Source organism: Bufo gargarizans, chromosome 5 (assembly GCF_014858855.1).
Source record: "Bufo gargarizans isolate SCDJY-AF-19 chromosome 5, ASM1485885v1, whole genome shotgun sequence".
NCBI lineage: Eukaryota > Metazoa > Chordata > Amphibia > Anura > Bufonidae > Bufo > Bufo gargarizans.
The window spans coordinates 97,848,565-97,872,772 of NC_058084.1; positions in this window are offsets into that span (position 1 = coordinate 97,848,565).

Genomic DNA, 24,208 nt, shown 5'->3' on the forward strand with positions numbered 1-24,208 from the left:
TAGTACCATTCTCATCAGTTTAATCCCTGTTATGTCCCCTATCCGGGGACGTGTGTCGGATTGATTAATAATTGTCGAATTAACGACATCCTGAAATAATTTTGTTCTGAGCTCTGTACTTGCTTTTATTGGAATTGATGGGGATTTTTAAAATTGTCTGCATTATTTCTAATAAACTATTAAGAGACTTTATTATGATTTCTTTATTTTATGTATTAAAAACCCATACAACTTAAAAAAAATATGAAAAAAGAAAAATAATGTTTTTTCCATGAAAAATTATCCAGCCGATCGCTTTTAGTCTGATCATAATGAAGCAACGGCCTTATCTGGGGTGTGGCAACATTGCCAACACACTCATTGAGGTGATGATCGCTTCATTGTGATACGCAAGCCCCTTCACCACAACAAGGTACCGATCACGAAGGGGAATTGACACATGTATGTGCCTTTTTTTAGTTTTGTTTTTGCAGCCACAGTGCAGCACCAGAGACCAGAAAAATTAAGCATGTACACATGCCTGAAAAATTTGGTATTGTTGCAGCCGCTTTTCAGGCAGAAAGGTGACTAAAACATTACGGCTTGAACCCTAGTTGGTGGCGGAGAATTCACGAAAGTCATCCGGTATGCAGACATTAAATACAGCAGCGTGGGGACCATTTTGAGGCCAAGGCATGTCATCAGGCCTTTTGTTATCCCCCACTGTCAGTCCCTTCGGTATCCATGCCTCAGTCATCTTAATGAAGGTGAGGTAATCAACACTTTTTTGACCGAGGCGACTTCTTTTGTCAGTGACAATGCCTCCTGCTGCACTGAAGGTCCTTTCTGACAGGACACTTGAAGCGGGGCAGGCCAGAAGTTCTATCGCAAACTGGGATAGTTCAGGCCACAGGTCAAGCCTGCACACCCAGTAGTCAAGGGGTTCATCGCTCCTCAGAGTGTCAATATCTGCAGTTAAGGCGAGGTAGTCTGCTACCTGTCGGTCGAGTCGTTCTCTAAGGCTGGATCCCGAAGGGCTGTGGCGATGTGTAGGACTGAAAAAGCTCTGCATGTCCTCCATCAACAACACATCTGTACAGCGTCCTGTTCTTGCCACCGTGGTCGTAGTAGGAGGAGGATTAATTTCCCCTCTTCCCCTGTTAGATTCCCGTTGTGCTGTGACATCCCCCTTATAAGCTGTGTAAAGCATATTTTTTAGTTTGTTTTTTTAACTGCTGCATCCTTTCTGACTTCCGGTAATTTGGTAACATTTCCGCCACTTTCTGCTTATACCGAGGGTCTAGTAGCGTGGCCACCCAGTACAGGTCGTTCTCCCTCATCCTTTTTATACGAGGGTCCCTCAACAGACATGACAGCATGAAAGACCCCATTTGCACAAGGTTGGATGCCGAGCTACTCACTTCCCGTTCTTCCTCCTCCTCCTCCTCACTGATGTCATTGACGGTCTGTTCTTCCCTCCAGCCACGTACAACACCATGGGTCCCAGATAGGTGACAACTAGCACTCTGGGATGCCTGCTGTGGTTGGTCTTCCTCCTCCTCAAAGCCACATAACTCCTCTTCCTCATACTCCTCTTGCAGCGTTGCCGCAGGTCCGGCAAGCGATGATGACAAGGCTGTTTCTGGTGGTGATGGTGACCACAACTCTTCCTCTTCCTCTTCACGCTCATCTACAGCCTGAACCAGCACTCTTCGCAGGGCACGCTCCAGGAAGAAAACAAATGGGATGAGGTTGCTGATGGTGCCTTCGGTGCGACTGACTAAGTTTGTCACCTCCTCAAAAGGACGCATGAGCCTACAGGCATTGCGCATGAGCGTCCACTAACATGGCAAAAAAATTCCCAGCTCCGCAGAGGCTGTCCTAGCACCCTGGTCATACAAATACTCATTGACGGCTTTTTCTTGTTGGAGCAGGAGGTCGAACATAAGGAGTGTTGAATTCCAACGTGTCGGGCTGTCGCAAATCAAGCGCCTCACTGGCATGTTGTTTTGGCGCTGAATGTCTGAAAAGTGCGCCATGGCCGTGTAGGAACGCCTGAAATTGCCACACACCTTCCTGGCCTTGAGGACATCCTGTAAGCCTGGGTACTTAGACACAAAGCTTTGTACGATGAGATTCAACACATGTGCCATGCATGGCACATGTGACAATTTGGCCAAATTCAATGCCGCCATTAAATTGCTTCCTTTGTCACACACCACTTTGCCGATCTCCAGTTGGTGCGGGGTCAGTCACTGATCCACCTGTGCGTTCAGGGTGGACAGGAGTGCTGGTCCGGTGTGGCTCTCTGGTTTCAGGCAAGTCAACCCCAAGACAGCGTGACACTGTAGTATCCGGGATGTGGAATAGCCCCTGGGGAGCTGGGGGGATTCAGTTGATGTGCAGCCAGACGCCGCAGCAGAAGAGGACTCAGCCGAGGAGATTATGGAAGAGAATGGAGTAGGAGGAGTAGAGGAGGTGGCAGTAGGCCTGCCTGCAAGTCGTGGCGGTGTCACTAACTCTGCTGCAGAGCCACGCATTCTATGCTTGGCAGCCGTCAGCAGGTCGACCCAATGCGCAGTGTAGGTGATATACCTGCCCTGACCGTGCTTTGCAGACCAGGTATGAGGGGTCAGATGGACCCTTGCCCCAACACTGTATGCCAGAGATGCCATGACTTCCTTTTCAATCACTGAGTAGAGGTTTGGGATTGCCTCATTAGAAAAAAAAGAATTGTCTGGGTACCTTCCACTGTGGTGTCCCAATAGCGACAAATTTTTTGAAGGCCTCAGACTCCACCAGCTGGTATGGTAAAAGCAGGCGGGCTAAGAGTTCTGTCAAGCCAGCTGTCAGACGCCGGGCAAGGGGGTGACTCTGTGACATTGGCTTCTTACGCTCAAACATTTGCTTTACAGACACCTGACTGTGGGCAGATGAGATGGAACTGCTGAAGGTGAGAGGCGGAGTGGCGGGTGGTTGAGAGGGGGCAAGGAGGACAGCAGTGGTTGACGTGGCTGAAGATGCTGGACCAGGAGGAGGATGGTGGCTTTGAGCTTGTGTGCTGCTTCTACTCGTCATCATGTGTTGATCCCATAGGCATTTGTGATGTGCGATCATGTGCCTTCGCAAAGCAGTTGTACCTAGGTGGGTGTTGGATTTCCCACGACTCAGTTTCTTTTGGCACAGGTTGCAAATGGCATAGCTGTTATCAGAGGCAGACACACACAAAAAAATGCCACACTGCTGAGCTTTGCAATAATGGCATTCTGGTGGTGGCAACAGCATGCGTTGATTGGCGTGTTGTCTGGCTGACCCCTGGTGCTGATACATGCTGTCTGACTGTGCCAATAGCTCCTTGCGACGACCTCCCCCTGCTTCTAACTCGTCTCCTCCTTCTCTCTGTCTACCCTTCTGAACTTTCCCCCTCTTCTTCTTCTCTTCGAGCAGGCACCCACGTGGCATCCACGGACACATTGTCATCATCAAACACTTCACTTGTATCTGACACCTCAGCAAAGGAAGCAGCAACGGGTACAACATCATCATCACACTGTACGTCCATGTGTGTAATGCTGTCTGACTGAGACATATCCCTGTTATTTACATCCCCTGGTAATAATGGTTGTGCATCACTAATTTCATACAACTGATCAAGTGAAGCGGCTGTGGTGGCTGTGGTGGTAGTGGTGGTGGTGGCGGTGGGCGGGAGAGTGGTAACTTGAGAGCAGGTGACCAAAGCTGAGCTGGAGGAGGATGGTGCGTCAAGGATCTTAGCGGAAGCTGTTGAAGATTGGGTGTCCTGTGTAAGCCAACTATTTTCTCCGAATTTTTTGGGTTCAGGGTACGTGGCCTCTGAACACTGGGCATTATTCCAGGGCCAGTGGAAATCACAGCACCACGACGGCCCCTGCGGGGTGGCCTGCCTCTGCCTGTCATTTTTTTTTTTTATGTGACCTGTCATTTTTTTTTTTTATGTGAAGTGGTACTATGCGTGCAAGGTACTGTGCTAACCTATATAAGTGGTGGGCAGTGGGCACAGTACAGTCTGTGTGGGCCTGACATACACGGCTTGCAAATGTGATTATATCACAGAAAATTTTTTAATATAATTTTTTTTTATCTGCAAGGTATTTGAGTGAATGACACCCTGTAACGGTATGAGTGGAGGCCTAGCAACTATACAGTATGTGTGGGCCTGACACACACGGGCTTGCAAATGTGATTATATCACAGAAAAATTTTTAATATAATTTTTTTTTATCTGCAAGGTATTTGAGTGAATGACACCCTGTAACGGTATGAGTGGAGGCCTAGCAACTATACAGTATGTGTGGGCCTGACACACACGGGCTTGCAAATGTGATTATATCACAGAAACATTTTAAATATAATTTTTTTTTATCTGCAAGGTATTTGAGTGAATGACACCCTGTAACGGTATGAGTGGAGGCCTAGCAACTATACAGTATGTGTGGGCCTGACACACACGGGCTTGCAAATGTGATTATATCACAGAAACATTTTAAATATAATTTTTTTTATCTGCAAGGTATTTGGGTGAATGACACCCTGTAACAGTATGAGTGGAGGCCTAGCCACTAGCTAGTATATAGTCTGTGTGGGCCTGACATACACGGGCTTGCAAATGTGATTACATCACAGAAAAGTTTTAAATATAATTTTTTTTTTATCTGCAAGATATTTGAGTGAATGACACCCTGTAACGGTATGAGTGGAGGCCTAGCAACTATACAGTATGTGTGGGCCTGACACACACGGGCTTGCAAATGTGATTATATCACAGAAAAATTTGAAATATAATTTTTTTTATCTGCAAGGTATTTGAGTGAATGACACCCTGTAACGGTATGAGTGGAGGCCTAGCAACTATACAGTATGTGTGGGCCTGACACACACGGGCTTGCAAATGTGATTATATCACAGAAAAATTTTAAATATAATTTTTTTTATCTGCAAGGTATTTGGGTGAATGACGCCCTGTAACAGTATGAATGGAGGCCTAGCTACTAGCCAGTATACAGTCTGTGTGGGCCTGACATACACGGGCTTGCAAATGTGATTACATCACAGAAAAATTTTAAATATAATTTTTTTTTATCTGCAAGGTATTTGAGTGAATGACACCCTGTAACGGTATGAGTGGAGGCCTAGCAACTATACAGTATGTGTGGGCCTGACACACACAGGCTTGCAAATGTGATTATATCACAGAAAAAATTTAAATATAATTTTTTTATCTGCAAGGTATTTGAGTGCATGACACCCTGTAACATTATGAGTGGAGGCCTAGCAACTATACAGTATGTGTGGGCCTGACACACACGGGCTTGCAAATGTGATTATATCACAGAAAAAATTTTAATATAATTTTTTTATCTGCAAGGTATTCGAGTGAATGACACCCTGTAACGGTATGAGTGGAGGCCTAGCCAGTGGCCACAATACAGTCTGTGTTGGCCTGACACATACGGCCTTGCAATTTGCAAATGTGATCATATCACTTAAAAAATAATAATTTTTTTTTTTTATCTGCAAGGTATTTGAGTGGATGGCACCCTGTAACAGTATGAGTGGAGGCCTAGCCACTAGCCAGTGGCCACAATACAGTCTGTGTGGGCCTGACACACACGGGCTTGCAAATGTGATTATATCACAGAAATTTTTTAAATAGATTTTTTTTATCTGCAAGGTATTTGAGTGAATGACATCCTGTAACGGTATGAGTGCAGGCCTAGCCACTAGCCAGTATACAGTCTGTGTGGGCCTGACACACACGGGCTTGCAAATGTGATTATGTCACAGAAACATATTAAATAGAATTTTTTTTATCTGCGAGGTATTTTCTGTCACACCCTGTATGTGCTGCCTGCAGCCTCTCACACACGGGCAGCCAGACAACTGCAATATATTTATATATATATATATATATATAAAATAAAAATAAAATAAAAAAAAAGCACACTGATGTACCAGCCCTGAAAAGGGCTTTTTGGGGTGCTGTCAGGACGCTGTCCTTACAGCAGATAAGTCTGTGGACACAGAACAATGCCCTAGCTAATGCTTTCCCTATTGAATCAGCAGCAGCAACACTCTCCCTCCTCTCACTGTGAATGCAGCTTCCGAATAAATCTAAAATGGATGCTGTCCAGGAGGTGGGAGGGTCTGGGAGGGAGGGTCTGCTGCTGATTGGCTGGAATGTGTCTTCTGACTGTGAGGTACAGGGTCAACATTTACTCAATGATGATGTATAGGGGGCGGACTGAACATCGCATATGTTCACCCGCAGCAGCGAACGCATGAGGAAATTCAAGCCTGCACACCCAGTAGTCCAGGGGTTCCTTGCTTCTCAGAGCGTCCACATCGACTTTAACCCGATGTAGTCGGACACCTGTTGGTCTAGGCGTTCCCTGAGGCTGGATCCTGAGGGCGGCTGTCGATGGGTTGGCTGCAAGAATGATCTCATACAGGCCTCAAAAATTAGGAATTCACCTGACATAAAAGAACAAGTGATTGTGTGGCTATAGGTATATTAGACGTTCACTGAATAACAATTTTACTGCAGGCCAGTGCAGGCCCAAAAAATTATGCATTTACCTAACAGAAAAGAACAAGTGATTATGTGGCTGGAGGTGTATTAGACGGTCACTGGATAACTATTTTACTTTAGGCCGATACAGGCCCCCAAAATTAGGCCTTTTATGCCGCTGTATATACATCAGAAAAGGACCATTCTTTGTTCTGGGTCGTGGCAGATAAGTGTGGGCTGGCATGAGGAAATTCAATTACACGTGGTTGTCACAGGTGTTGAATTTCTCTGAGATCCATGCATCATTCATTTTTAGAAATGTGAGGTAGTCCACACTGTCGTCAGCTAGGCAAGTGCGCTGAACATCCTTTTTGGACAAGACACTCGACGGGGCAAGCCAATAGTTTCATGGCAAATTGTGCCGACTCTGCCCACAGGTCAAGCCTGCACACCCAGTAGTCTAGGGGTTCCTCGCTTCTCTAGAGCGTCCACATCGGCCGTTAACCCAATGAAGTCGGACACCTGTCGGTTTAGGCATTCCCTGAGGTTGGATCCAGAGGGCGGCTGTCGATGGGTTGGCTGCAAGAATGATCTCATATCTGAAGTGACCAACACATCTTCAAACCACCCTCTTCTTGCAGGTGCGATAGGATTAGTACCCGCACCTGTTTCGCTGTGGGTGGAAATTCCTCTGACAGCGCCCACAACAGCAGAATGCAGCATCTCTCGCAGCAAGGCCTGGAAATGCTGCATTCTGACAACCCTCTGTGATGCTGGTAACATGTTTGCCATTTTGTGTGTTCAGCGAATTGCAAACGCGCATAGTTTGCCGCAAAATGACCGTGGGGCGGTCGCAAGGCCATCCCTATCAATGAAGATATCAGAAGTCCCTGTAAGTTATCAATGTTAAAATATAATATTCGTGTACCTTTTGTTATTGCTCAGGATATTCTCAGTTTTAGTGTGAAATAAGAATGAGATGTGTTTATCTTTTGATAACAGCCAGTACATAGGATTTTTACACTATTATCTTGTGTTTAATATTTATCATATATTTAATATTAAGGTCATGCAATCACACTGTATCCACCATTCAATAATGATAATGATTTTTCCTTATAACCCTCAACCATGAACAGAATCCAGACAGTTCTAACCAGGCTCCAAATAATATCATTTATACTTCCTACTGTTACTAAATGGTATAAAACATATACACCCTGTTACAAATTATTATGCAAATTATATTTTTCTCATTTATTATAAAAATTGATGTAAATAACAGTCAGCATAATTCTCATGTTATCAACTATTAAGAGTACAGTTCAAATTTTATTGAACAACCCTCCTAATAATAGCAGTATTTTTTTTAAACATAAAAAAGTACAATGCGTTGTTCCAAATTATTACGCACAGTAAGTTTCAAAACACTTTATAGGTTCTAAAAAACTGAAAATTTTCATTTGTTGTGTTTGCAGCATATTTACTGAAATCAAAAGCTATTTCAATCAAACTTTTAACAACATTTTAACTTTTTAAACATTTTAACAGGTCACGTTACATTTTAACATAGGACACCTTATTTGATAACAGCTTCACAAGTCTTGCATCCATTGACCTTGTGAGTTTTTGGACAGTTTCTGCTTGAATTTGTTTGCAAGATGTCAGAATAGCCTCCCAGAACTCCTGTTTGGATGTAAACTGCCTCCCACCCTCATAGAACTTTTGCTTGAGGATGCTCCAAAGGTTCTCAATAGTATTGAGGTCAGGGGAGGATGGAGGCCACAACATGACTTTCTCTCCTTTTATCCCCATAGCAGCCATTGATGCAGAGGTATTCTTTGCAGCATGAGATGGTTCATTGTCATGCATGAAGATGAATTTATTACGGAAAGCATAGTTCTTCCTTCTGTACCAGTGAAGAAAGGTCAGTCAGAAACTCCACATACTTTGCAGAGGTCATCTTTAAACCTTCTGGGACCCTAAAGGGGCGACCAGCTCTTATCTCATGATTCCGGCCCAAAACATGACTCCACCACTGCCTTGCTGCCTTGTTGGAACAGGGTGGTCGTTCACCAACCATCCACTACTCCATCTGGACCATCCAGGGTTGCACGGCACTCATCAGTGAACAGAACTGTTTGAAAATTAGTCTTCATGTATTTTTCTGCCCAGTGCAGCAGTTTCTGCTTGTGAGCATTGGTTACTGGTGGCCGAATAGAAGGTTTATGCGCAGTTGTAAGACTCTGGAGCACTCTACAGCTTAATGTCCGTGGGACTCCAGCGGCACCAGCAGCTTCAAATATCTGTTTGCTGCTATGTAATGGTATTTTAGCAGCTGCTCTCTTAAACCGATGCATGGGTCTGACAGAAATCTTCCTCAATGTGCCTTTATCTGCACGAACCCGTCTGTGCTCTGAATCAGCCACAAATCTCTTAATAGTGCGGTGAGCACGCTTAAGTTTTTGTGAAAAATCTAATGTTTTCATACCTCGTCCAAGGCATTGAACTATTTCATTCATTTCGGCAGCAGAGATCCTTTTTCTTCTCCATATTGCTTGAAAATGGCACTCTGCTTAATAATGTGGAACACCACCCTTTAGTAGTTTTTCCTTAACCCCTTAATGACCCAGGACAAGAATGCTCGTCCTCAATCGCCGTCACTTAGCTCTAGAGGAGGAGCATTCTCGTCCTGCAGTTGTTCCTCCCCCCTCGTGTGTGGTCCCCCTATCAGCAGCAGATATTCGGATCAGACCCTGTCCCATAGTGGGACAAAAAATAAAGTGAAAAAGAAGTTAATAAAATTAAAGTTTTACTAAAAGTTTAAAGTAAAAAAAAAAAAAGCGTCCTTTTCCAAAAATAAAGTAAAAAAAAATAGTAAAAAAAAATAAGGAAAAGACATATAGACATAATAGGCATCTTCGCGTCCATATCGACCAGCTCTATAAAAGTATCACATGACCTAACCGCTCAGATGAACACCGTAAAAAATAAAAACTGTGCTAAATAAAGATTTTTTTTTGTCAACTTACATCACAAAAAGTGTAATAGCAAGCGATCAAAAAGTCATATGCACACCAAAATAGTGCTAATCAAACAGTCATCTCATTCCGCAAAAATCATACCCTACCCAAGATAATCGCCCAAAAACTGAAAAAAAACTATGGCTCTTAGACTATGGAAACACTGAAAACATGATTTTTTTGTTTCAAAAATAAAATCATTGTGTAAAACTTACATAAATAAAAAAAAAATTCAAATTAGGTATCACAGCATCCGTATCGACAGGCTCTATAAAAATATCACATGACCTAACCCCTCAGGTGAACACCGTAAATAAAAAAAATAAAAAAAACGGTGTAAAAAAAGCCATTTTTTGCCATCTTACATCACAAAAAGTATAATAACAAGCGATCAAAAAGTCATATTCATCCCAAAATAGTGCCAATCAAACCGTCATCTCATCCCGCAATAAATGAGATCCTAGCGAAGATAATCGCCAAAAAACTGAAAAAACTATGGCTCAGACTATGGAGACACTAAAACATGATTTTTTGTTTAAAAAATGAAATCATTGTGTAAAACTTACATAAATAAAAAAAATTGTATAATTGTATAAATAAAAAATTTGTACTTTTTGGGAGTTTCTACTCTAGGGGTCCATGAGGGGGGCTTCAAATAGGACATATTGTCAAAAAAAACAGTCTAGCAAATTCTGCCTTCCAAAAACCGTATGACATTCCTTTCCTTCTGCGCCCTGCAGCATTTTACGTCCACATATGGGGGGTTTCTGTAAACTACAGAATCAGGGCCATAAATATTGAGTTTTGTTTGGCTGTTAACCCTTGCTTTGTTACTAGAAAAAATGGATTAAAATGGAAAATTTGCCCCAAAAATTTTAATTCTGAAATGTCATCTCTATTTGCCAATAACTCTTGTGGAACACCTAAAAGGTTAATGACGTTTGTAAAATCAGTTTTAAATACCTTTAGGGGTGTAGTTTCTTAGATGGGGTCACTTTTTTTGAGTTCCTACTCTAGGGGTGCATCAGGGGGGCTTCAAATGGGACATGGTGTCCAAAAAAACAGTCTAGCAAAATCTGCCTTCCAAAAACCGTATGGCATTCCTTTACTTCTGCGCCCTGCTGTGTGCCTCTACAGCAGTTTATGACCACATATGGGGTGTTTCTGTAAACAACAGAATCAGGGCCATAAATAATGAGTTTTGTTTGGCTGTTATTAAAATGAAAAATCTGCCAAAAAAGTGAAATTTTGAAATTGTATCTCTATTTTCCATGAATTCTTGTGGAACACCTAAACGGTTAACAATGTTTGTAAAATCAGTTTTGAAAACCTTGAGGGGTGTAGTTTCTAGAATAGGGTGGTTTCTATTCTTTGGTGGTTTCTATCATGTAAGCTTCACAAAGTCACTTCAGACCTGAACTGGTCCTTAAAAAGTGTTTTTTTTTTTATTTCTGAGAAATTTCAAGATTTACTTCTAAACTTTTAAGCTTTGTAACGTCCCCCAAAAATAAAATGTCATTCCCAAAATGATCCTAACATGAAGAAGACATATGGGGAATGTAAAGTAATAACTATTTTTGTAGGTATTAATACTTATTATAGAAGTAGAGAAATTGAAACTTGGAAATCTTTCAAAATTTTTGGCAAATTTGGTATTTTTTTCTAAATAAAAATGTTTTTTTTTTACTCCATTTTACCAGTGTCATGAAGTACAATATGTGATGAAAAAACTATCTCAGAATGGCCTGGATAAGTCAAAGCGTTAAAGTTATCACCACATAAAGTGACACTGGTCAGATTTGTTGAAAATGGCCTGGTCCTAAAGGTGAAAATGAGCCTGGTCCTTAAGGGGTTAAATTGGGCTCACCTACCAATCTAATTGCCACAGGTGTCCGAGATTGTTTTCCGTGATCAAAAGAGCCTTGAAACACAATGCCATCCATGAGTTAAACTTAAAAATAAAATATTTAATCTTTGTGACACTTAAATAGAATATGCATAATAATTATTTAATGTATAATTAATTGAAAGCAAAACAGGTCTTCAAAGACAATGCACACAGTAGGTGCCTTCTGATTCTGTATTTACGTATCCATTGTACTAATTGCAATAATCCTAATAAATTCTTAGTTACTATGATAGCATTGGCTTAAAGGGGTATTGGCATCATAAACATTTATAGCAAGCATGGCCACCTCTCTATTGACTTTTATGGGGAGGGCAGTTGGCCTGAATCAAGATATAGAGGGTCCCTTCTCCCATTAGATAAGGGTCCCATTTGTTAGACCACTTACTTATGGCATATCCTTTAAATATAAGATACTCCGTAAATTAATTTTATATACAGTGCTGCCCATAATTATTCATATCCCTGGCAAATTTTGACTTTAAGTTACTTTTATTCAACCAGCAAGTAATTTTTTGACGGGAAATGACATAGGTGTCTCCCAAAACATAATAAGACAATGAACAAAGGGCATTATTGTGGGGGAAAAAAAAATTCTCAGCTTTTATTTACATTTGAGCAAAAAATACAAGATGTTCCGCACTGTGGAAAATTTTAGAGGACGTGGTCGGAAGCCAAAAGTGACACCTATGCTGGCCAGGAGGATAGTTATAGAGGTGAAAAAGAATCCAAGGATCACCACCAAGGCCATCCTGGTGAATCTGGACTCTGCTGGTGGCAATGTCTCAAGGCAAACAATCCAACGGACACTGCACAATGCAGACCAAGGAGGACGCCACTCTCCAGATAAGGCACACAAAAGCTTGCATGGCCTTTGCAAAAGCTCATCTGGACAAAGAAGAAGACTTCTGGTCTTCTGTGTTATGGTCAGATGAAACAAAAATTGAATTGTTGGTCACAAGGATGTTTCCTTCATTTGGCGTAAAAAAGTAGAAGCCTTCAACCCAAAGAGCACCATCCCCACTGTCAAACATGGTGGTGGGAACCTAATGCTTTGTGGATGTTTTTCAGCCAATGGACCGGGGAACCTAATCACAATAAATGGCACCGTGAAAAAAGAGCAATACATGAAGATTCTCAACGACAACATCAGGCAATCTGCAGAGAAACTTGGCCTTGGGCACCAATGGACATTTCAGCATGACAATGACCCAAAACACACAGCAAAAGTGTGAAGAAATGGATAGCAGACAACAACATTAACGTTTTGGAGTGGCCCAGCCAGAGTCCAGACTTGAATCCAATGAGGGAGCTAAAGATCAGGGTGATGGCAAGAAGACCCTCCAACCTGAAAGATTTGGAGCTCATTGCTAAAGATGAATGGGCAAAAATACCTGTGGAGACATGCAAAAAGCTGGTCTGCAATTAAAGGGAGGGTTTGATTGCTGTAATAGCCAATAAAGGCTTTTCTATTGATTATTGAGAAGGGTATGAATCATTTTGGACTGGACACTTTTTGCTCAAATGTAAATAAAAGCTGAGAAATGTTTTGTTTCCACAATAATGCCTCTTGTACATCATCTTAATATCTTTTGGGAGACACCTATGTCATTTCCGGTCACAAAATTACTTGCTGGTTGAATAAAAGTAACTTTAAAGGGACACTGACAGGCCTTCTGAGCATAATTAGCTCTTTATATGCCCCCTAGGTCTTATAATACGTTTCCAATTCATATAAGTATTATCCATGTGCGCATTGTAAAACGTTAAAAATAATCTTTATAATCACCTTCTTTGTGCCGCATTTGTGCCCAGCCGCGTCCCAACTGCCGGATCCTTAGACACGCCCATCTCATTAGTATTCACTTTGCTGGGCGGTATTTTCCTGTCCCCGACATTCGGAGATCCTGCGCATGCGCCCGGCACCCTTGCTCGCCGGGATCACATTGCGCCAAGTGAATACTAATGAGATGGGCGTGTCTAAGGATCCGGCAGTTGGGACGCGGCTGGGCACAAATGCGGCACAAAGAACGCCCCTTGGGCAGAAAGGACATGTGATTATAAAGATTATTTTTAATGTTTTACAATGCGCACAGGGATAATATATGAATTGGAAACTTATTATAAGACCTAGGGGGGCATATAAAGAGCTAATTATGCTCAGAAGGCCTGTCAGTGTCCCTTTAAGTCAAAATTTACCTGGGGTATGAATAATTAGGTACAGCACTGTATATATATATATATATATATATATATATATATATCCCAGGACTGTGATTGTGACAAGTGGAGATCCTCTACATCTAGAGCAAAGAAGGTTTCTACATCAATATAAAAGGCGATTTTTTACTCTCTGCCACAGGAGGTTGAAGGAGTTCAAAAGGGGCCTGAATTTATTTCTGGAATGTAATAATATTACAGGTTATACAGTAGCTACTAGAATTCTGGAGAAGGGTCATTGATCCAGGGAGTTATTCTCATTGTCTGATTGGAGCCAGAAAGGATTTTTTCCGATTAAAATGCAGAAAATTAGCGTCTAAATAATGAGGATTTATTGTCTTCCTCTGGATCAACCTTGCAGGCTGAACTGAGTGGTCAGATGTCGTTTTTTCGACCTTACAAATTCTATTAGTATATAATTATGAAAACCTCCTCTCAGATTTCATAAACGGTAACTACCTAGAGTTCTCGGCAAACTACTTTAATTGGCTATGGCATAGTCATGGCATATTTTTACTAGTCTCAAGCTCAACATCATTCAGTTACCCCGTATAGCATTTTCCATACCTGACTCATTCTGGGTTTTGTGACTTGTTAACTTAATATAAGCATAGCACCCTCACTGTTCTAAATCCTCAGCTATGTGTTCAGGAATGTTGTTTGCAACTACTGTATTATGCAAGCTACAATCCTCAATGATGTCACTGTATAGTCTAGGACACTGGCATACCAACTGACTGATCCAAATATCTCCATCTAGAGTATCTCTCAACAGCCGCAATGCTATAATCATAACAAAGCATTAGTGTGTTGGATTACAATACTCTTAAAGTGGAGCTGAAAAGTGTGATGAAACATGCAGTAAAATAATTCATGTCATCACAAATCTTCAGAGTAAAGTGTAAAAAGAATTCTTTCTACTGTACCTCCAGATACCAGATGGCCCAATTTTCCCATAAATCATTAGGAATAACTTTAAAATTCTAAAACCTAGTGACTATTAGTCTGTATGAACTATCTCCACCATTGTAGATCACCATATTATAGAGTGCGAAGACAGTTTAATAAAATCACTTGGAAGTCCTCAAGTAGACATGTACTGACTTCAACTAAGCCAATGGTTTGAATTGCTCTTCAAAGCTTTCATACAGAAGAAGAATGAAGAAACATGGGACCTGTATCATGGCGCTCTTCCCAGTAACGGAATTCCAAGATTAGATGAGTGTATAAAATAGGTTCCATTATTAATGCTTCTTGCCTGATGAAGAGGGCTATCCGCCCTCCAAACATATAGCATTACAAAAGGTACCTATTTTATACACTGATCTAATCTGGAAGTCCATAACTTTGGAGAGTGCCATTCATTTTTCTGTTTATACAGTAGCTCTTCGAAGCTATCATGGTAGAAATGACATTTAGTAGTAATATACAGTATAACCAATGCAATGCCCTGTCCATTAGAAAAAAAAGGTTTCTTGATGTCAGCACTTGTAGATTAAAAGATTGAATTCCTTATTCCATAATAATGAAATCACCACAGTAAGTACGTACAAGAAGGCTCCTACGTGTTTCAAACAAATAACAATGTTGTCACCATACAGTTTACTTCCCTTCCTACACCAAGAAGTAATTGGAAAGGAGTGGAGGTTCAATGCTGGTGAACTGACCTACAGATTATTTTCTGTCCTGTGCTTGCAGTCATGAACATACATTTCCTCAACAATAGATATATATATATATATCAAGCTTAGCTTCTTTGTTAGTCAGTCAAAGGTGCTCTTTCTAATTAGGGAGATCACCTAGTATGCATGAGCAGTATTGTAGTCCAGCCAATGCTGCTCTGCGTTTCTGAAAAAAATAATAATATGCAAATTAGCATATTTAAATTTTTATGAAATAAGATCATCAGGCTTAGGCCGAATGCACACGGCCGTGTTTCACGGCCGTGAGCGGTCCTTGGTAACACGGGCTGGATTCCTGCTGAGAGCAGGAGTGCACGGCATCATTGGTTGCTATGACACCGTGCGCTTCCTGCTGCCGCCGCAGTACAGTAATACACTGGTATAGATCATACCAGTGCATTACTGTACTGCGGCGGCAGCAGGAAGCGCACGGAGTCATAGCAACCAATGACGCTCCTGCTCTCAGCAGTAATCCAGCCCCTATTACCACGGACCTCTCACAGCCGTGAAACACGGCCGTGTGCATTCGGCCTAAGTGTGCTTTTCTTTTTTGAAATGCTAATTTGAATATCCCTACCAAAAAAAACTAAGGTATGCAAATTAGCTTTAGTTTACATTAAAAAATGCACTATTTTAACCCCTTAAGGACGCAGGGTGTACTGGCACGCCCTGTTTCCCAAGTCTTTAAGGACTCAGGGCGTACCTGTACGTCCTAACTTTAAATCAGGATTCCGGTGCCGCGGGGGTTAATCGGAACTGGATGCCGGCTGAAATCATTTAGCCGGCATCCTGTAACAACGCAGGGGGGGGGGAGTAATTTGACCTGCGGTTTTCTGCATTTCAGGTCCATTCAGGTCTCCGGTGACCCGATGAACCGGAAAAAGACTGCGATCGGTGGCGTGATTATACACCACAAATCGCAGTACAAAGATTTGGACATGGCGGTGCTGGCCCTGGTGCTGAACGCCGCTGTCCAGGGTGCTGATTGGTGCAGGAGAGAGAGGCGTGAGATTCAAACTTCATGCACTCCTCTCTCCACTCCTCTTCCTGTCCAGCACCCGCACCGTGCAGCACTGTCCAGCACCAGCTCCTGCGTCCCCCTAAATCGGCATCCATCACCCTCCTGCACCCATCGCCATCCAGGTAGGTTAGGGTCAGTGAGGGAGAGGCACCGTTAGGCAGGGAAAGAAGGGAAAAGTTAGGAAAAAAATAAATAAAAATAACTCTAAAACTTTCTGTGTTACATCTCTCAGACCCCAGACCCCCCCTGCCACTTGCCCCCACCACCAGCCCCCCCACCACCACCACCAGCTTTGTTTGGCAGTTAACCCTTATTTTACTCCTGGAAAAAATTGATTATATTGGAAAATTTTCCCAAAAATAGAAATTTCTAAATTGTTTCTCAATCTGCCATTAACTCTTGTGGAAGACCTAAAAGGTAAATAAAGTTAGAAAAAGCAGTTTTGAATACCTTGAGGGGTGTAGTTTCTAGAATGGGGTCATTTTTGGGAGGTTTCTATTATCTAAACCTTACAATATGACTTCAAACCTGAACTGGTCCATAAAAAGTGGGATTTTAAAGAGTTTCTGAAAAATGTCAAAATTTTCTTCTAAACTTCTAAGCCTTGTAACATCCCCAAAAAATAAAATATCATTCCCAAAATGCTACAAACATGAAGTAGACATATGGGGAATGTAAAGTCATCACAATTTTTGGGAGTATTACTATGTATTACAGAAGTAGAGAAACTGAAACTTTGAAATTTGCTAATTTTTTAAAATTTTTGGTAAATATGGTATTTTTTAATGCAAAAAAAATTCTTTTTTGACCCAATTTTAGCAGTGTCATGAAGTACAATATGTGACGAAAAAACTATCTCAGAACGGCCTGGGTAAGTCAAAGCGTTTTAAAGTTATGAGCACTTAAAGTGACACTGGTCAGATTTGCAAAAAATGGCCAAGTCCTTAAGGTGAAATAGGGATGAGTCCTTAAGGGGTTAACAGTAGGAGGGATAAATCCTGTTATGAAAAACAATTGATTGAATAGTTTTGAGGCTACCACCAGGGGAAATCCTATTATCAAAAACCACTGATTGAACAGTTTCAGGCTACCACAAAATGTTATCCTGGTGGAAGCTTTGAAATGTTCAATCAGTGCTTTTTCATAATAAGATATACCCCTGGTGGTGGCCTCAAACTGTGTAAGAACATTCAAATTAGCTTTTCTTCCAAAAAGAAAATAACCCTACATATATTCGATGCCAGCAGAAGTGAAATATGTCAATTTGCATTTATAGTTTCCCAGAAACACAAATTAACATTGTCTGAACTAGATAAATCCTCAAGCATATTAGGTGGTCTCCCTAATGAGAAAAAGCACTCTCAAAAACCCGATAAATGTCACTTAGCTAATCAGGGTTTGAGAGTGGTGAGGGTGACATAAGTGACCAAAGACATTAGTGGATGATGATGTAGCCGATTGCATGTGGGAGCTGGTTGAAGAGGGGGGTATCATCATCATCAAGAGGAGAGGGTAGCAGTAGGAGATCTGGAGCCAAATGCATCCAGGTTAGACTGTCTGCTACTCAGGAGCTTACCTATCAGGAAGCATCTAGATGTGCACAGGTTCATAAAGGCAGTGGCAGGCAGTTAGCACGGAGTGGTGGGGGTAAAATTCCATACTCGGCAGTATGGTAATTTTTTATCAAGTCGCTGGAGGACATTAGCATGACAGTATGCAGGATATGTGGGCAGAAGTTGAAGAGTGGTCTGGGTGCTAATGTTGGCACCACGGCCCTGTGTTGGGGCATCACCATAAAGTGGCCTGTGAAAACCTTGGCATTAATGTAGTGGTACATCCTGATGCAGCAATCGCTGCATCTCCCAACAGTCAGCATGCCTTCTCCTTGTCACGTGTTTAGCCAGAAATCGAATATTGAGGCGATGGCAAAGAAACAACAGTATGCATGCACTCATCCAATGGAGCAGAAGTTGAACATGCAGCTGGCCAAGCTGCTGGTACTACAGTCCCTCCCTTTCCATATTGTGGACTCATATTTCAGAGAAGTTATGGCTTGTGTCCACCCAAGGTGGACAGTCCCAAGCCATCATTGCTTCTAAAAAAAAAGCTGTACCAGCCCTGCACACGTATGATGAGCACAATGTGGGCCAGTCCTTCAGCCTGTCAGCAACTAGTACAGTTCATGTCAGTGCTGACATTTGGAGTTAAAGCTATGGTCAAAGATAATATATGTATTTTACAGACCAGTGGGTAAATGTGGTTCCAGCCCAGTCACACCAGCAAGTTGGTCAGGTGATAGCAATGCTGCTTCCTCATTCTAATCCTGTGAATCCGGCATCAATGTCCTCCTCTGCCTAATCATTCTACCTTTTTATCAGCCTCCACTGTAGGCACAGTTTATAGTGGTCCCCCAGCATACCACCTATTCAAAGGATGGCGTTGTCACATGGCACTGCACCTGATCAACCTGGGCAAATGGAGTCACACTAGGGAGGAACTGCTCCGCGTCATCAACCAAAATAAATAAATCCTGGCTGTCTCCTCGCCAACTGGAGACAGGAATCATGGTGACCGATAACAGAAAGAACATTCCTTCTTGAAAATGTCAAGAAAACTGTGCATCCACTTCAGCCACTCTTACATTGCAAAACACGCCCTCCTTGAGCTGCAAATCCAGAATGGTGTTCCCCTGCATTGTCTCATATGCGACATTTCTACATGTATGAACTCCACCCTCCACATGTTGCATCAACTGCATGAGGAGGGGAAACCCTTGATCTATGTCTTGATGATGTAGATGGACTCGACTACTGCCTGGTGTAACTTTTACATTAGCTCATGCATGACAACTGCTTTGGGCCACTTTATTTGTCAGTCGCCAAGACTATGGGATGAATGATGTCATAACACCCCTTCATGTCCTGGAGGGGATGCTGATAAATATGACTGGCAACGGGACAGAAGACGTGGTGCCTACATCTCACAGCTACCTGAGCCCTGTTGATACTGAACTGGCACAGGAGGAGGAGTAGGACATAAGCACCAAAGAATTCTATACAGAACTAGGTGATTTATCTGCCCAATGGACAGAAGAGGTATAGGAGGAGCATGAAGAGCTAGAGGGTGACAAGGAAGATGACCCCAACAGACTGCGACAGTATGCTGTGGTAATGGAGGCAGGTAGTCCCTCTGAGTCCCTTGTGTATATGGCTAGATGCATGCTGACAGCTGCATTATGACTATTCAACAGACAGATGACTACTGGGTCTCCACAATGTTAGACCCTTGTTACCAGTCCAAAATGGGGACCCTTTTTTTAGACCTTCTGAGAGGAATGAAAAACGCAACTACTATCAAGACATTCTTTGTATTCGATTGGTTGCTGCCTATGCGCCCCTCTCCCATCCTCACGAAAGTCTAACTGGAGGGATTCTTTGAGCTCATGCTCCACTGGCATGACTGCTGGAAGGGGGTGGGGAGCAGCACCAACTCTATCAGCAGCAACTTAAGTCTGGAGTCTCTTATGAGCACATTTCTTCACTCGCCTACTGAAGAAACTACCCAGTAGCAGCAGCAACAGGACATGGAGCAGAACATGAACCAGCAGGTGGTGGCATACTTGGACTGCACCTCGTCACCCCAGATCCAAGATCCTCTGGACTACGGGGCAGCCAACCTTGAATTGTGTCCCCAATTGGCCGAGTTTCCATTGGGCAAGCTTTCCTGCCTGGCCAGTAGCGTGGCATCAGAGCCGGTATTTAGTGTTGTGGGTGGCATAGTTGCCCCAAAGAGAACATGCCTTTCAATGCAAAATGTGAAAAGACTAACCTTTATAGAGATGAATCAGGCCAGGATCAACCAGGATTTCCAGACAGCGGTGCTTGATACAACAGACTAGATCATTCTGACAGAAGTACTCTGACTGTAGTTATGCTGCTGCACCAGTCCATTGTGACAAATGCCTAGTTACTTCTGCCCACGTGCTGCTGCCATTGGTCTGATGCTGTCACACGCCTGATGCCACACACTCGCCTCTACTGTGATCTGCCACTATCTTGTGCTGTTGCTGCCACTGCTGTTACACCCCCCCCCACACACACACACTCTGTTCAGGGCCACTATTGTGACTGTTAATTTTGTTGCCACCCTCACCAATCTTTTCCGGGACCACTATTGTTACTCTTAATGCTGTTGTAACAAGGGACAAGGGCAGAAGAAAAGCTTAACATCTTGTTGTTCACTCTGTAGCTTTTGGGGACCCACAAAGAGAAAGACCCATGGAATATGAGTTGTATGAGCTGCCACTGGAGAAGTAGAAGAAGAAAAAGAAGAAGTAGTAGAAGGATGATGACAACACCCATCTCAGTGGGGCTGGGAAAAGAGGGTAGAGACAGAAAGAACTGGGTCTTTGGGCAAGCTGGCAAGCTGTATGCTTGCTTTTTTACATACTATCAGCTGAATCATTCATATCAAGCAGTCTAATGATTACTGGAAAGCCATGCTTTTGGAACCTTGCTATCAAAGAAAAATGGAGGAATGTTTTCCTCCATCCAGAAGGGACACCAAATAAGTTTATTAGCAGGAAGCACTGTGTATTTAGCTTGCTGCAGCTTTCAGGGAGGAGACATGTCTGAAACACCTTTCCATCCCCCACAACATTACCCGCCCACAAAAGCAGCATCCATTTCAGTAACATGATGGAGAAATATTTCAATGTGCTGCGCCAGGCTAAAAAATTATAAAGAAATGGAGACCTACCAACACAATTGCCAGGTTAAGTCCTATCTGAACTGTGGCCATTCTTGGGCACATACTGTGTTCCTGATCCCATGGGAATGTAGACTGGAACAGTGGCCCGAAGTGGTACAGTATGCACTCTGTTCTCTCTTGCCCAGCCTCCATTGTCATCTCAGAGAGTGTTTTCAAGGTGGCAGGGGTATTGTGACATTCAAACAGACCAAGTTGTCTTCTGTCAGTGTCCAAAGCATAACCTTTCTCAAAATGAACGAGGCATGGATCCATGAGGATTTTCACACTCCTCTGTTTTGGTAGCTAAATATATCTGCTATCGCTTATAGTGCCTCATCTTGCCATTGCCGCTGTATGATTGCCTACCATCATATTCTGTACCGTATGCCTGCTGCTGCCACCATCATGCCACTGTGCTGTCTGCCAGCCTACCACCACTTTCTTTACCACATGGTTGTTGAAATCCTCTAACTGTGCTGTTTACCTGCCTACCATCATGTTCTGTACTGTATAGCTGTCATTATGCAACTGTGCAGTCTGCCTGCCTACGATCATGTTCTGTATCACATGTGGTACCATCATGCTCTGTACCACATAGCTGCTTCCACCATTATGCCACTGTGTTGTTTACCTGGCTACCATCTTGTTTCTATACCGCATGGATGCTGCTGCCGACACCACCTGCGCAGCTGCTATTCCCTGCTGCTAATACCCACTGCCACTTCCCTTATCCCTACTGCCACGATCAATAACTCTACACAGTCCATCTCTTCCAAACTCCCTTTCTTCTAGGGGACTGACCCTGGTCTTGTAGCTGTTGACCATCTTCTTTATATCCAAAACCTGGCAGTCTAGCCACTCTCCTATTGTCTCAGAATAGACACTCAGAGTGGACCAAATATATAGGCCAAAGGAATTTGCCTACTGGGAACATAGAAAAATGAACATAGAAATGTGGTACACTCACCGTGAATCTTGAATGAGATGCATGGACACCCCACTTGCAAACAGTGCAGGGAAAGAACAACAATCCTTTGCCAGGCACAAACTTATAATTTTGTAGAAATTGTAAAATCTCAAGCACTAGATTAAAATCCATATTCTTTATAAATCCACCTTTAAAAACATTCCAGACATCCACTAGAAACAAACAAGATGGGTGTTAACCCTTACCAGCTCAGCTGCTCAAGGATCTTATACTCGTTTGTGTGACACAAACAGGAACAGACCTTCCACTTAAAAAAATAAAAATGTATCCAGCACTTGCCGACATTAAAAGTTGCCCACATTTCGGGCAACAATTGCAGTTAAAATACAACAAATAGTAAGCTAATCAGGATCATAGTATGTCATTAATTAACTAACATGTTACAAGCTGGTTGCAATCAAAAGTAATAGAATGCATCTGGTAATGGGAGTCAAGTAACCAAATGAAAATCAAGCATAACATCAGTTCACAGTAAACAGGGAAAACTGCAATTGCAAAACACATAAACATGTTCCATTTGGTAACTTACAATATTTAATGAATGTAGAGATATAGTAAAATGTTTTGCAAATAGGAACAAATGCAAATAACAATTGAAAAATATATATAAAAATATGTAAAAAGAAATGGTGGGAAGCAGATTGTGTATATTTAGTTTGCTCGCCACTTATACTATCAAATATTAGCACAAGTAAATTAAAATACTGTAAAGTAAAGAGAATGTATATACGTATTACACTTGCCGGTAATCAAGTTTCCTGAAAGTCTTCATGACAGCACATCCTGAGACTGACTTTCTCTGATAGGACAGGAAAAAACACAGAGAGGTTAAACACCCCACCCCTTCCCCTCATCGCCAGTGTATTTTAACGGAAACCAGGATAAGGGGTAAAAATTAAAAAAATTTAAAATAATAAAATGGGCAGGAAATATGTGCTGTCATGGAGACTTACAGGAAACCGGATTACCGGTGAGAGTAATACTCATTTCCCCAGTCGTCTCCATGACAGCACATCCTGAGAACTAATAAAGTGAACAATTCAGGGAGGGACTACAGCACCCAGGACCTTGCATCCAGAGGCCATATCCTCATTGGCGAATACGTCTAGCCTATAATGTTTAGCAAAGGTATGGGCCCTCTTTCAAGTGGCCGCCCTGCAAATCTGTTCTAGGGAGGCAGAGGCCCTTTCGGCCCAGGAGGTGGACACTGCTCTCACTGAATGGGCTCTGAGAGAAGGGGGAGGTTCTTTACCGGAGGCAGAATATGCCTCCATAATTGCACTCCTTATCCAATGCGAAATTGAGCTCTTAGACACTTTTTTGCCTTTGTTATGGACAAATAACTGTATAAACGGGTTCTTGTCAATCCTCCATTCTTTAGTAACTTCAATATAATGAAGAAAAGCCCTTCTCATGTCTAGAATATGAAATTTCTCTTCTTGCTCATTCCTAGAATTGGCACATAATGAGGGAATGACTATATCTTGGGATCTGTGGAAAGGTAGGTAGGAAATTGGGGTCTAGTTTGAAAATGTGCTTATCTTCTAAGACCCTAAGAAGGGCTCCTAGATGAACAGGGCCTGGAGCTCACATATTCTCCTAGCAGAGGATATTGCTACTACGAAAATGGTTTTGAGAGTAAGCTATTTGATAGTCTATTAAGGGGTTCAAACAGGGAATCCGACAACCCTAAAAGAACCGTATTTAGGTTCCATGGAACCTCTGTATTCTTAATTCTAGGCTTCAACCTGTCTGCTGCTTTCAGGAATCTAGAAATCCAGGGAACCTGATAAAAACTAGTATTATAGAGGGCACCCAGGGCAGACACCTGTACTCTTATCATGTTCGGGGAGAGATCCATATCCAACCCATCCTGGAGAAATTCCAGAATTAGAGGGATATTGGGAAAAGACTGGTTAAACCTATCACCATTCCATGAGGCAAACTTCTTCCAGACTTTAAGATATCCTATAGAGGTATTGGACTTTCTGCTAAGCATTAAGGTATCCACCACCCTCTGGGATAGACCTCTACCTAGGAGGATGGATTGTTCAGTGACCAAGCTGATAGTTTGAGAAGCTTGGGGTTTGGAT